This window comes from Castor canadensis, chromosome 6, assembly GCF_047511655.1.
Source record: "Castor canadensis chromosome 6, mCasCan1.hap1v2, whole genome shotgun sequence".
Lineage (NCBI taxonomy): Eukaryota > Metazoa > Chordata > Mammalia > Rodentia > Castoridae > Castor > Castor canadensis.
In genome coordinates, this window is record NC_133391.1 from 48,918,074 (window position 1) to 48,933,858 (window position 15,785).

Here is a 15,785-nt window from a genome sequence, read left to right on the forward strand (position 1 = left end):
GATGCTGTACATGTGTAGAGCCACTACATTGACACACACTGGAAACACATTCTGTGCAAAGAAAATAAAACCAAATGAAAGCTGATATAATTGCTGTGTGACTCTTTGCTGTGAAACTGTAGGTAACCAAAGAAACAGAGTAGAATATGCTATACAAATTCAGTCTTAAAACCATATGAGTACACAATGGAATTCTATGCAGCCATGAAGAAGAACGAAATGTTATCATTCGCTGGTAAATGGATGGAATTGGAGAACATCATTCTGAGTGAGGTTAGCCTGGCCCAAAAGACCAAACATCATATGTTCTCCCTCCTATGTGGACATTAGATCAAGGGCAAACACAACAAGGGGATTGGACTATGAGCACATGATAAAAGCGAGAGCACACAAGGAAGGGGTGAGGATAGGTAAGACACCTAAAAAACTAGCTAGCATTTGTTGCCCTTAATGCAGAGAAACTAAAGCAGATACCTTAAAGCAACTGAGGCCAATAGGAAAAGGGGACCAGGAACTAGAGAAAAGGTTAGATCAAAAAGAATTAACCTAGAAGGTAACACCCACGCATAAGAAATCAATGTGAGTCAATGCCCTGTATAGCTATCCTTATCTCAACCAGCAAACCCCCTTGTTCCTTCCTATTATTGCTTATACTCTCTCTCTCTACAACAAAATTAGAAATAAGGGAAAAATAGTTTCTGCTGGGTATTGAGGGGGGGAGATTGAGGGGGGGAGATGGAGGGGGTGGAGTGGGTGGTAAGGGAGGGGGTGGGGGCAGTGGGGAGAAATGAACCAAGCCTTGTATGCACATATGAATAATAAAAGAAAAATGAAAAAAAAAACCATGTGAGCATGTCTGTGTAATGAAAGATTAATTCACCTCCTGTGCTGAGAGCTATATACATTTCATGATTTCATGTCAATCTGATAGAATGGGAAATATGGATAGCAAAATTATCATGTTTCTGATCATGAATATATACTTTATGGAGTAAAAGTTCAATGCTTATTTCCAAATTTCTGAAGAGTAAGAATAGCAAACAAACAGTTAAATTCAGATAGACCTAAATTTTTAACAGTTTTAATGGTCCTTCATTTTTAGAAAGTGACATGAGAGTAAGTACATAATGTGAATGGATTCAGGGGACCTTTGCTTTAGCATTTGACATTCATGCAGTGAAAATCCATACAGATGACCCAGCTGAGATTTGAGCGTAATATACAGTCCTTACTTCCTTGGCATGAATGCTTATAACATTCTAGGCAGATGGTGCCTTTGGGTTCTGAAAGAAGAATGATAGAAATGGGTACATATTCAGAGAACCTGAGAATGAGGAGACTTTACAAAATCAAGAGTAAGGAAAAAAATAATAAACTACTTTGAATAATGTCAGTCAAGTGCTAAAGAAAACAAATATTTGTTGGAAAACACAGTGACACATGGATAAACTTTCTCAGCAACATGCTAATAGTATATTGCAGATATGAGAAGAATTTTAGTCATCTTCAGTAGGTTGAAGTATTATCAACCAAACATCATCAGGCCATTTAGATGAAGTGATACCACTGTCATCATGTGGAATTCCCATTAAATGACATAGTTTGAATAAATTGTCTTCATGTGTCTGTTGGATTATCTGAGTGTTAGAAAGTAGGAAGAGATTCTCAGTGCATGAGTTTTATTTTGGAATTCTGAAATGGATAAAGGGAGTAGAAGGAAACACAGGCTGGTGTCTAAAATCCAAGAAGGAAAGAAAGTCAGGTTTTCCTCAGCAGTACAGTTCTCAGTAAGTCTCTCTAGGCCATTAGGGAGTTGCACACAGAGGCTGTCTTTTGGTGGAGTTGGGAGCTGTGCAGAAGGATCTGGCTTTGACTTCATGCCTCCTCACCATCTGGCAAGAGAATAGTGTCCCCCATATGAATGGCAAAGGAACTCAATTTTAAGATAGCCATAGGTGGCTCTAGTAGAAGGCACCCATTGCTAGGCTGGTTCCCTAAGGAAGAACATACTGTGCTCACCAGACTCTGCATGACCCATTCACAGATGTGCCTGCAATCATTCAACTGTGGGGTGAGCTGTACACATTTCAAGGTTTCACAACAATCTGATTGGATGGAAAAATATGGATAGAAAAATTGTTATCTGTTAACTTGTGCATACACCAGATGGTGTGATGGAAAACAGTTCCATATTTATTTTCAATATGGAACATGCTATGAACTCTATCACTGAAAATATTGAAAATAAGATAAATAAGAAAGAAATGGTATAGATCAGGAAAGCCTGAGTATGGAATGAGATCTAGAAATACCATCTATTCGTATTGGTCAGTGACAAGAGGCAAAAAGAATGTAAATTAATTTAAGCAAAAAAGAGACTATATTGGTTCATGTATAGATTGGGAGTGCCAAGGGGGGACCATAGATACAGATGCTTTTCAGCTTCTTGGCTCCATTTGCAAGTGCTGCTTCTTCCCTGGTTCTTCTCTTCCAGGTCTCTAACACTTAGGCAAAAGCCTTGTCCCCAGATGAGTTGCAGGCTCACAGAGTTTCTACACAGAGTGCTATGAGAATTGCTTTACAGTGCTCTAACCACCCATTGAAAATCATGTGCCTCTTTCCAGGAATGGGAGAAAAAAATGCAATTTCTACAAAATTAGAGAACTGGGAATGATGACTAAACTATGAAGCAAGGGTGAATTCTCTACAGAGAAATTTTCATGGCAAAAAAAAAACCCAGAAATATTAGATAAGGAGGGCAGAATAAGGAATGAACCATCATGTAAGACACTGAGAGTGTGTGTGAGGGTATGTGTATGTGTACTCATGTGTGTGTGATGAAATAGATATCTCTGTAGCATTAAGGAGGTCTAGATGATTCAGACAATTGCACAACAGAGACTAAGACCTGACTTTAGTTGACTCACCTCGGAATGGCCTTTGTTGACAACAGTGTCCAGTACCCACCATACAGTTAGTAACCATTTGTTCATTAGTGGTTTTCATGGAGTAATTAAATGTAAAAATTGCTAGCAAAAGATTATGTAAACAATACTTTGTACAAATATATGTTCTTACCATATAGGACCATACTCAGAAGAAAACACCCTCTGATATTTTTCTTCCTGCAAAAGAAGAAGTAGAGAAAATTCACTCAAAAACAAATTCAAAACTTAATAAACTCATAAACAGAAATAATAAACTAAGTGTATACAGGAGACAGCCATAATAGATAGTGTGCTGTACAGACATAACAAGAGCTAGGAATTTAATTTTTCTGTTCATTTTAGTATTGTATGTATTGCCAATATCACCTAAGAGTATCACCATATTTTAAAATTATTGTGACAAAGTGATGACTCTAAATTAAATAACAAAACAAAATAGATTCTCATACCCAAACCAGAGCAAAAAGAGTAGTTTAACCCAATTTAAGGGGAAAATTTATTTAACAATGTATTATGCAAATAAATTATTTACAAGAAAACCATTTTGTCCTCTAGCTTTCAAAAGAGCAAACATGTGAAACAAGGTGAGAAGATATTCCTAGCTTTACCTCTGTGAGTGTTTGCATTAGTCAGCTGAGACCAGGCTAGGATGTAGCAAGAGAAAACCCTGAATTTCAGTTAATGATTGTGGTAAAGTTTCTTGTTCAGGAAATGATCTGATGTGAGTGAGGGCCAGTCTTTCCTCAACAGTGACTCAGAAGGCCAGGATAATTACCTTCTGCAAACATATCATTTTATAGCCCATAGTTCTAGCTTTGCCGATCTGAAACAGTGCATGGGGAATTATTACCCACAATGACCTAATTCCACAAGTATCACAGGGCCCTCTGTTCACTTCATTTGCCCATGGTCTGAGTCTAAATATAAAACAATCTGAGAAAACTAAAGATAAATGAGAACATTGGTAATATTTCCCCTGTAGATCTAGCCAATCTAGAAAGTTTTGTGCTTAGTTTTCCATTTTGCCTGATACATGCAATTAGTAAGAAACTATTTTAATGACCTCATCATTGATTTTTCTTCAGAGTGATCTCTTACTCCCTATTTCCTGTAATTGTTTATTTTTTTCCAAAGAGAACATTTGAAAGACTATTTTTAGTCACATATGTGTATATTTGTATGTATATAAAGCCATTATATATAAGATAAAAAGTATAAGTAAAACTTTGACTTATTTATTTAATTATAAGATATGAGGATGTTTGTAGTGTGGAACTCCAGTTTTAAAGTTGCATCTCTGTAACTTATTTAGTGTTGGTTTTAAACAGAATGAATAAGGGGATTTGAGTCATTATTTTGTTTTTATTTTTACTTAAATCTTAGTTATAACACTGTATTCATAATTTAACATAGTATACATTTTCAAAAATAGTTGACTGCACATTTTATATTTAAATGCCTCAACAAAGTGTATTACTACTATATGATCCGTTTATTCCCTGACAAAATTCTTGTTTAAATTAATATTTATAGTTTCTTAATTTTTTTCTTATTATTTGGCCATAATTAATAATCTAGTTAAAATTATTTTTATTCAAGATCACTTCCAACAAAAAAACTTATTCATCCACTATTTATACTTTATGATTTTTTATAATTTTGATTAAACTGTTCAAAATGGTAAATTAACATTTCTAATATTCAAAATATCTTACCAATCAAAATACATTTAAAATGTGTCAACATTTTAAAAAGATTTTTGTAGTATGTATATTAGTCATACATTCAGGATTTTTAAAAAATCTCATTTAAAATTTTACACTTTGTTATTACCAAATATAAAATATACGTTGACATGATCTTTTCTTCTTTAGATCTCTCATTACTCGAAATATTTTAGCCACCAAAATGTAAGAAAACATACGTTTATTCATAAAAGGTTAGATGTGGTAAGACATGATCAGATTTGAAAATTTTTAAGCTGACAGGGCTTGGTAATTGGATAGCTGGATACAGAAATTGAAATGTGAAACTACTCACAGGATTTCGTGTGAGAGAAAGTTTGAAACTGGCCACTGTTTCTTCCACTGAGAACAATGAAGGATAACTAAGGGAATATAGAGTGTAAATACTTTTTGGACACATGATTTTGAGTCTTAAAAATCAGGTATATATACAGGAATAGTTACTTGAATATGTGCAGTTGAAATTTGGTGATTTTGTAGTCATCAAAATATTTTCAACAACAGAAGTTAAGGCAGCACTTGTTACTTGGGGGAAAACACAGGAGCTTATAGTTCAATTGAGTTTTTTAACACAAATTCTAAAGTTGGGGAGATTCCCCCATGAAGTGTTTGTCTCACAACAAAAATTTAACTACTCAATTTTTGATTCTCCCTTGTCAGGCTCAGCTATCTAATGTGCTTAGATGAATAAATATTCAGAAGTGCAAACCTGAGGCAACCTGTGGAGTTTAAAACCTTTCCAACTAAGGTGTCAGGCTTTTGGCTTTCATTGATGGAGCCAATGTGGGGATACATATGTACTTGCAAACTCAGGTATCTGAAGTAGAAGTGACATTAGTACTGAAACACAAGGCCACCAGTTATAACAAGTTGCTGGCCTTTGGTGTGAGACAAATGGTGAGGTTATTTTTTTTCTGTCTGTATAAAGCAAGTTCCATAGCATAATCATTCTTGCATATTTTTCAGATATATCTGTGAATAAAAAAGTTATGTTGAGTAAATACTCTTTCTCATTAAAGTAGACAGAACAGAAGCAATTGCAACTAGGAGAACTGACTAGAAGTAAAAGAGCCCATGCTGCAAATGACAAAATTACTTGGAAATGCAAATGGAGTCACAACAATGGGTGCTCCTGAAGTTCATTGATTTCAGATATTGTGCCTTGTGCAAGGTATGAAGGTTTTTAATGCAGGAAAGTATAAGTGCCATCAGTATAGGTTTATACTATCCAATTTTATACTGCCAGTGATATGGCTTAAAGGGTAAATGAATTCATACTAAAGGATTGATGGAAATACTGCTTGTTTTAGAAAGGTTTTTCCTGTGGTTTGAAATCTAGAATGATTAAGAGAACTAGAAAACAATTCCAAATGTTTATGGACAGATTAATAGTTAAACCAATGAAATTGTCAATATCTACCCAAATTTTTACTTGAAAAAGTGGTATTTTCATGTAATTCAACTTAGTATAAGCATTGTGTATGAACAGGAAGTCTAAGCCAGAAATAAGATTGTGGCACCAAATAATTATCAAAAAGCTCCTATTAATAGTTCTCTGCCATGCGTAGGGGTGAAGTAATAATGTTATAATTTCTGTTTCAATCAAGATAGATAATTACACACTGAGAGGAAAGTGATAGGACTACAGGGATATATCCCATGTGTTTGCTTTAGCCACTATTCTTCCTAAAGATTCACAATGTTTTCTTTTATCATTTCCTTTAGGCTTAAGTTCTTGTTTTAGATGCTCTTTAACAATAAGCCTGTTAGCAATATGTTACTTTAAAGTTCCTTCCTCTTTGCTCCACTTTTTTCCTGAAGCATGTTTCCAACAAGTATAGCATTCATGGACAACAGTTCTTTGTTTTTTTTTGTTGTTGTTTTTTGGGTTATTTTCATTGTTGTTTGGTATTTTGAATGCAGTGAGTAATTTCTTCTGGTTCCATGTTTTCAGATTAGAACTATTTCCATACAACCTAGTGCTCCTTTACAGGTAATTATGCATCATTTTTATGCATTTTCAGGATTTTCTCTTTTTCTTTTCTTTCATAACTTTGTTAGGATCTGCTTTTGCATGGGTTTCTTTGGGAATATCTTGTTTACACATCAGGTGGCTTCTTGGATCTGCAGGAATCTATCTTTCACCCAAGTGGAGAAGTTTGCAGCCATAATTCTTTGAACAGGCATTGGGACCCATGCACTTCTTTCCTTCAGAGGGTTCAGTGAGCTGAATGTTGGGTCTTTTACTGTAGTTCTATAGGTTCCTGAATCTATATTCAGTTTATTTAACAGACTGTTTCTTATTATTGTTTGGATGGAGAAAATTCAATTGCTCTCCCTTCAAATCCACTGATTCTGTCTTTTGTCATAAATAGTTATTGCTCCTATCCATGGAGGCTTTTAATTCTGTTATTGTACTTTTTAATTCTATAACCCTCTCTCTTTATTACTATTTTTTCCTTCAATCTTCTACTTTTTAATGTCTTTTAAAGGAACTTGTCATACTTGAAGCATTTCTATGAATGCTGCTTAGAAACTCTTATCAGATAATTCCAACATCTAATCCATCTTGCCACTGGTGTCAGTTGAAAGACTATCATTTAACTTGTGATTTGCTTGGTTCCTGGTGTGATGGGTAATATTTTTACTGTGATGACTATTTATTATGTGCAATGGCTAGATTCTATTTGGATATTCCATTTTAGCAGGGACTTAACCTTGGTTCAATTCTATTTGTAGGTCCAGACCTTCTTTGTGGGCTATGGTTTCTAAAGTTTTACAGAAACTTGCTGGTTTGCTTCACCTATCTGTCCTGCTTAATAGTATACAGGTCCATTCTGTGGCCTGTAGGACAGAAGAGGTTTCCCAGCACAGGTCCTAACAATTCCACCAGAAATAATTTAGATAAGGAGATTCTTGGGCCCACAGAAACAGACTTCTAATGGGCACATTTGTGTGGCTCCCCTGCCTGTGGGAACCTGGGAGTACCTGCCACCCCAGACTATAATTGGGGTTCCCCTTGCTGATGTAACCTGGCCCTCAGCTTCCCTTGCATGAGCAATGAGGTATCTCAGGCTAGTGTAGAAAATATCCATTATCCCAGGTGTTAAAGGGACTCCTGATATATCACCCTGCGCATAGTGTTGGCTCATCTGTTGTTGTCAGTGGAACTCCCATACCATAAAGAGATGAGCCCACCTGGGTATGAGGTTGGGTGTCTGGGAACTCAATGCCAATGTTATGTTCTTTTGTTGAGTGAGCAGACAGAGATGCCTTTGTGCTTTACTTTTCCTGTCTTATGAATTTTCAAAGAAATCCATCTTGCTTTATTTCTGAATGTTTTCTTGGTTTTATCCATTGATATTTCCAGCATTTGTACTTTTATTTCACAAGAAGATTCAGGTCTGTGCCATCTTTTTCAGACAAAAAGTCTCCTTTATGGATACTTTTTAATCATATTATTGTTGTACTAGGGGTACATTGTGATATTTACAAACATTCTTGTAATACATCATAGTTGAATTCACCACCTCTATCATTATCCTTTATCCCCAACCCCCCAATTCCTGGAATAATTTCAACAGGTCTCATTTTTCCATTTTCATATATGAGGACACAGTTTTTCCACCATATTCACCCTTGTTCTGCATTTCCTTATGTCCTCCTCCCTCTCACTGGTATCAACCTCCAGACAGGACCTATTTTACTCTATTCTCCTTTGCTTCTGAAAAGAGACATTGTTTTGTTTAATATGACTATACATGGAGGTTCATTATGACATTTCAATGAATATGTATACTATAATACGAATTGGTTTATGCCCTCTATTTTTCTCCTGCTACATTTTTCCCCTTCTATAATGATTTCAACAGGTTTAAAAATCCTCTATTCATTCTTGTATAGAAAGTATATCAATCATATTTACCTTCTTTACTTCCTTCTTTTACTCTCCCCCTCCTCTTAGTGCCCTTCCCTAAGTGTGACCTGCTTTTCATTGTTGTCCTTCATTGTTTAGGTGTCTGTTCCTTGTTCAGTGGGATTTTGACCTGGGTATTATACGTGCATATACATTGTGGTGAGTCAATATAACCCCCTACACTATACTGTCTCATCTTTTTCCCCCATCCCATGTTGTCTAACATTTTTCAGTGTGTTTCCTTGTGTGTGGTTCCAACACAGATGTGATGTACTTCATAATTTTTTGCCATCTTTCTTCCTATTTTTCCTCCTCCCTTGGTCTCCTCTATAAGTCTCACTTTTTGATACATGTTCTGTATATATTTCTATGTATATATAATATTGCTTGTAATTGTATTGGGCCTATGTTCCACATATTAGAGAAAACATACAGCCTTTGGCTTTCTGAACCTGGTTAACTTCACATAAGATGACATTCTCCAGTTCCATACATTTACCTGCAAAAGGGAAAATTTCATTCTTTTATATTGTTGAGTAAAATTTCATTATATAAATACCATATGTTCTTAGTTCATTCATCCATTGTAAGGCATCTTGACAATTCCTGAAGTTTGTCTACTGTGAATAAATAATGTTGCAATAAATATGGGTGTGCAGGTGTCTTCTTTATTATAATCTGACTTACATGCCTTCTGGTATATCCCTAGAAGTAGAATTGATGGCAGTTCAGTTTTTTAGGTTTCTTTTCTGCACTTGGGTTTGAACTCAAGACTTCACACTTCCTAAGCACATGCTACTCTATCAGCTCCTTTTTTTATGATGCTTTTTTTCAAGATAGGGTCTCCCAAACTATTAGCCCAGGGTTGGATTCAAATTACAGTCCTCCTATCACTGCCTCCTGAATAGTTAGCATTATAGGTTTATTTTTAGTTTTTTCAAGGATTATTTTCTATAGTGATTTTAGCAGCTTGCATTCCCAAAAACGGTGTATAAGAGTACCTTTTTTCCACATCCTCACCAATATTTGTTGTTGTTGTTCTTTGTGATAGCCTTTCTAATCTGAGTGGTTATGTACTCAGATTAGTATCGTAACCTTATTCTAACCTGAGTGAAGTCTAATCTTAACATGGTTTGGATTTGCATTTCCTTTATGATCAGGGATGTTGAGCATTTTTTTCATGTGTTTTTTAGTCATTTGGATTTCTTCCTTTGACAAAGCTCTGTTCAGATCATTTGCCCCTGTATATTCTGTTTATTAATTCTTTGTCAGATGTATAGCTGGCAAAGCTATACATCTTGTCAGATGCATGGCTATTCTGTGGGCTACCTCTTCAATTTGGTGACCATTTCTTTTGTTTTGAAAAAGCTTTTTAGTTTCTTGTAGTCCTACTTGACAATTCTTTGTTTCAGTTACAGAGCCACTTGTGTTCTATTTAGGAAGTCAGTGTCTATAACTATTATTTCCAATTTATTTCTTGCTATTTCCTGCATTAGCTTCAAAGTTTCAGGTCTTAATCCTGAAATTTTCAGGTCCTTAATCCACTTTGAGTTGATCCTTGTGCAGGGTGAAGATATGGATCTACTTCGAGTTTTCTGCATGGAGATATCCCATAACATTTGTTGAGAGGGCTTCTTTTCTCCGTTGTGTTTTGGGCAACTTTGTCAAAAATCAAGTGGGCATAACTGCTTGGATTCAGGTTTGGGTCTTCTATTCTGTTTCACTGGATTTCAGGTCTGCTCTTTTGTCAGTAATATGCTGTTTTCATTGCTATGGCTCTATAGTATAGTTTGAAGTCAGATATTGTGATGACTCTAGCGTTTCTCTTTTTGTTCATTGTTATCTTAACTAATCATGGTCTTTCAGGCATCCAAATAAACTTTAAGGTTGAATTTTCAATCTCTCTGATAAATGTAATTGGAATTTTAATGGAGATTGCACAAGTCATGCAGGTGACTTTTGGTAGTATAGCCATTTTTACAATATTGACACTGCTAATACATGACTATGGAAGATCTTTCAATCTTCTGTAATCTTGTTTGATTTCTTTCTTCAGTGGTGTTTAGTTTTCATTGTAGACTTCTTTCACTTCCTTTGGTATTAGGCATTTTATTTGTTTGAGGCTTTTATAAATTGAATAGTTTTCCTATATTCTTTCTCACTTTGTTCATTGTTGGTATATAGAAAGCCTACTAATTTTTGTAAGTTGATTTTTTACCCTGCTACTTTTCTGAAGCTGTTTCTGGTGTCCAAGATTTTTTGGTAGAGTTTTCTTAGTATTTTAGGTATAAGATCATGCCATCTGCAAATAGGGACAGCTAGACTTCTTCATTTCCTATTTATCCTTTTTATTTCTTCTGCCTGTCTTATTGCTGTACCTAGGAATTGCAAGACTATGTTGATTAAAAATGGAGAAAGTGAATACCTTTGTATCATTCTTCACTGTAAGGGAAATGGATTAGGTTTTCCCCATTTAGTATGATCTTGGCTATAAGCTTATTGTGTATACACTTATTATGTTTGGTACATTCTTTCTATTCTTAGTCTCATCAGAGCTGTTATCTTGAAACAGTGTTGAATTTTAATAAAGAGTTTCTCTGCATCTGTTGAGAAAATCCTGTGCTTTTTTATTTGCTTTTGTTAGTACGTTGAATTATGTTTAATGATTTGCATATGTTGAACCATCATACATCCCTGGGATGAAAGCCATTTAATCATGATATATGATCTTTTTGATATGTTGTTGAATTCAGTTTGCCAGTATTTTACTGAGAATTTTTTAATCTAATTTTATTAAAGTGGTTGGACTATAATTCTGTTTTGTTGTGTCCTCTGGTTTTGGGATGAATGTAATACTGGCTTCATAGAATGATATTGGCAGTGTTCCTACCTTTTCTATTTCATGAAAAACTTTGAGGAGTGTTGGTATTAGTTCTTCTCTAAAGTTCTGGTAGAATTCAGCAGTGAATTCATCAAGTCCTGGAGTTTTGTTTTTCTGGGTGACTATTGTTGCTTCATTTTCATTACTTGTTATAGATTTAGGTGATTTATATCCTCTTGGTTCAATTTTGGATATTCATATATGTTTAGAAATTGGCCATTTCTTCTAGATTTTCCTATTTATTTGAGTATAGGTTTTCATGGTTACCCCTAATGATTTCCTCAGTGTTCATTGTTATCTCTCCTTTTTTATTTCTAATTTTATTAATTTGGGTCTTCTCCCTCCTATTTAATTAGATTTGTTAGGCATTTGTCAATCTTATTTATCTTTTCAAAGAAACAGTTTTTTGTTTTACTGATTCTTTGTATGTTTTTTTAGTCTCTATTTCATTCATTTAGATCCCAATTTTTCTTATTCCTATCCTTTGCTAATTTTGAGTTTGAGATGTAGAATTAAATCATTTATTTGAGATTTTACTGTGGTTTTAATATAGCATTCATGGTTATAAACGTTCTCCTTAGCACTGCCTTTGCTATGTTCCACAAGTTCTGGTAGTTTGCATTTTCATTTTCATTAAATTCCAGGAAACTTTCTTATTCTCTCCCTTATTTCTTTGATGACCCACTCATCATGAAGCAATGTGTTTCAGTCTCTAGATATTTGAATATTTTTGTGGTTTCTCTTGTTGTTGAGTTCTAATTTTATTGCATCATGGCCAGACAGTATGCAAGGTTTTATTTCAACTTTCATATATTTGTTAAGACTTGTTTTCTGATCTAAAATATCATCTGTTTTGGAGAATGATCCATGTGTTGCTGAGAAGAATGTATATTGTCCTATTGCTGGATGGAATACTCTGTAGACCTCTGTCAGTTTCATTTGATCTTTGGTGTCATTCAATTGTAAAGTTTATTTGTTGTCACTTAGGCTAGGTGATTACCTATTGTTGATTGAGTAGTACTGAAGTCACCCACTATCACTGTGTTGGGACCTGCCTGTATTTTTAAGTCCAGTATTATATGTTTAATAAAGTTAGGTGCACTGACATTGGGCACATGTAAGTTAACAATTGGTATTTCCTCTTGATATGTTGTTCCTTGATTCTGAAGTGGCCTTCTTTGTCTCTTCTGACAAATTTAGGTTTGAAGTATACTTTACCTGATATAATTATATGTAATATTGCCTATTTTAGGGGTTTGTTAGCTTAATAAATCTTTTTCCACCCTTTCACCCTAAGCCAAAGTATATACAGAAGTCTATAAGGTTGGTTTCTTGTAAACAACAAATTGTCAAGTCTTGCATTTTAATCCAGTTTGACAATGACCATATTTCAATGGGGGAGTTGAGACCATTAACATTCAGTCTTAATATTAAGAGGTGTGTTGTGATTCATGTCATTTAGTTGTTTTACTGTGTTAGGGTTTGTGTGTATGTAATTACTTCTATGCTACTGTCTCATTACTTCTCTGCTCTTCTCTTGAGATTTAACAATTCCCATGAATGATAGCTTTGCTGGGTAGACTATTTTATGATAGAAATATTTTCTCTCAATGCTTGACATACCTCACTCCATGCCCTTCTTGGTTTTAATGTTTATGTTGAGAAATCTGCTATTTTGATGGGCTTGCTGTTACATGTTATTTGATTTGTCTCACTTAGAGACTTCAATATTCTTGTCTTGTACTCTGTTCTACTTGTTTAAAGTATAATATGCCATGGAGAGGTTCTATTGTAGTTATTTAGATACAGAAGGCTTCCTGTATCTAAATGGGCATCTCTTCCTCAAGATTTAGAAAATTTTCTGATATTAGTTTGTTGAATATATTTCCTATACCTTTGCCTTGCACCTCTTCTCCTTCTTCAACTTTCATGATTCATAGGTTGGGTCTTTTGATGAAGTCACTGAGTTCTTGCATATTCCTTTTGCTGCTCTTCAGGCTTTTGTCTTAGTATTTTTCTGTCTTTTGTTTGAGATGTATTTAGTCTTTGAGCAATGAAATTCTGTCTTCTACTTGTTCCATTCTGCTAGAGTGGCATTTAACCATACTTTCTATTTGGCTTAAGAAACTTTATTCCCAGGGTTTCTATTTGATTCTTTTTTTTTTAAGACTTTCCATACCTTTGTTAAGCTTCTCTTGCATATCTTGTACTGCCTTCTTTATTTCATTTGTCTTTTTTTTCTTATAATTTCATTGGTTTCAATTTGAAGTTTGTTGAAATCCTCTGTAACTTCATTTAGTTGTTTCTGTGTCTTCTTGAGTTTTGTATCTGATCTCTTCAGATTCATTGAGTTATTTTGTATGTCTCTTTAATTTTCTTTTTAATATCATTAAACATTCCTGTCATCATTCTTCTGACCTCAGCAACTTTGGATTCATTCCCTTTACTTCCCAATCAATCCTGTACTGTCTGATTGTTAAACTTTTGAGGAATCATATTCCCTGCCTTCTTTTTTTCTCCATGTTTCTATTTTAAGCTTTGCTCATGGGTTGTTGATTAGTTAGTTGGGGGTTTTAATATATTATCTTTCCCTTGATTTAATTTCTATTATCTGTCTGGCTTAGTTGTTAGCTAGGTTGTTCAACATTTCTGTTCACTGACCTGGAAGTATAACTAACAAAACAAATTTACATATTCAATGTCACACCAGGTATTTTCATAATACCTATAACCCTCAGCAAGATTATCTATAAACAGTGGATATTGGGGAGATAATAGTTGATTGCATAAATATTGACACTTAGGTAATTAAAATGATACCAATACAAAATGAGATTGGGAGGGAGAATGGGGTGATGGGGAGAAGAGGTGTGGAGCTATGGAGAAATAAGTCCCTAATGTGTGTAAAGGTGTATGTATTTCAGTCATTGTTGGGGAGGATATGTCAGGAGTTGAAGAAGGATAGGAAAGAAGGGGTTAGCATGTAAAGTTTGTATTATAGACTATGCTTTGAGTGGTTAATGTGGAGGAGATAGGGAGAGTTGTGGGTGGGATGGAGATACAGCGGGACAAGCTGAAGATGAGAGAGAAGATGGAAAGACATGAAGAGAAAAGAAAAAATTGGGAGAGAGAAAAAATGTGGAACAAGAGAAGGCAAAGCAAATTGTAATTAGAACAGAGTGGCAAAAGGAGATAGGTAACCAAAAATTTTTTGAAAAGATGACTAAAAATATATATTAATTATATATATAATTATATATATATATATATATATATATATATATATGGTGGAAATTTCTTCCTTATTATGAAGAGGGGTGGGTTTCCTCTGAGTCAGAGAGTGCTCTGGGTCTTCCCTCCAATTTCTAATCATTGTTCTGTCCCTTCTTAGGGACATGCTGGACTGCATAGCAATCGATGGTGCCCTTTTCACCAGACAGGTTTTGGGGGAATATACTCAGGGTGTTTAAGTCCAGGCTCTTCTTGGGGGTGGTGGGCAGTCAAGGTAAGCTTGTTTGAGTAGACAGGTTCTCCAAAGTGATCCTTTGAGGTGCTAGTGTGTGAGCAGTGGCCAGCCACTTCTGCCTATAGGTCAATTCTGGGAGCTGCAATTGAGCTTTTTGGCCAAATGCTTTTCTCCTGGTAGGCAGTTAATTTCAGCTGGCTACCAGTTTCTCCAAGGTGGTGCAATGTGTTGATATTTTTCACAGGCTGCAGCTGGTCATGCCTCTTCTGCACAGGCTGGATCAGTTCAGCACTTTATAGAGAAAGTCACAGCTGGGCCATTCTGTTTATTAGGCCTCCAGCTTGCAGGCTGGATAATCAGCTGTTTGTTGTTTCTGGGGATATTATCTGCTGTAAAAAGCTAATTTAAAGGTTGGTAATTGTAAATTATGTACCCACTATGTGTTGGCAATAAGCCACATTATCAGATCCTTACAATCATGAATATATATAGGAAGTACTCTTTCAGACTTCTGACAGCTCAGAGATCTATTAGGTGTTAGTCATCTTGGTCTTCCCTTCTTTTATGGATTTTAATTTGTACTATATACTTTTTTGTAACCCTTTCATAAGACATCAAGATCATTTAAAATTCTGCTCTCCAGCCTTTTGTCTATGGACTATGCCTTCTTATCATGACTCTTTCTTTTAACTTCTTTATTTTACTGCTGAGCCTTCTTTTCCTCATTTCTCCTCTTTGGCAATTAAGCACATCACTCCCCAGTAGTAAGTGTCTGTGCACATTTATCATTTCTTCTTCCATCTGTTAAGAAGGATTGAGGAGGGAAGCT

The 15,785-nt window shown here is 35.0% G+C and overlaps 1 long non-coding RNA gene across 1 annotated transcript in view; it reads right to left on the minus strand.

Annotated features, from left to right (window-relative positions):
- Positions 1-876: 876 nt before the first annotated feature.
- Positions 877-15,785, minus strand: part of LOC141424109 (uncharacterized) — a 40,757-nt gene continuing 25,848 nt past the window's right edge. The window contains exons 2-3 of the long non-coding RNA XR_012448975.1: positions 3,079-3,125; positions 877-1,283 (exon numbers count right to left, since the gene is read on the minus strand). This is a non-coding gene — a long non-coding RNA (uncharacterized lncRNA). The remainder of the gene's footprint in view (positions 1,284-3,078; positions 3,126-15,785) is intronic.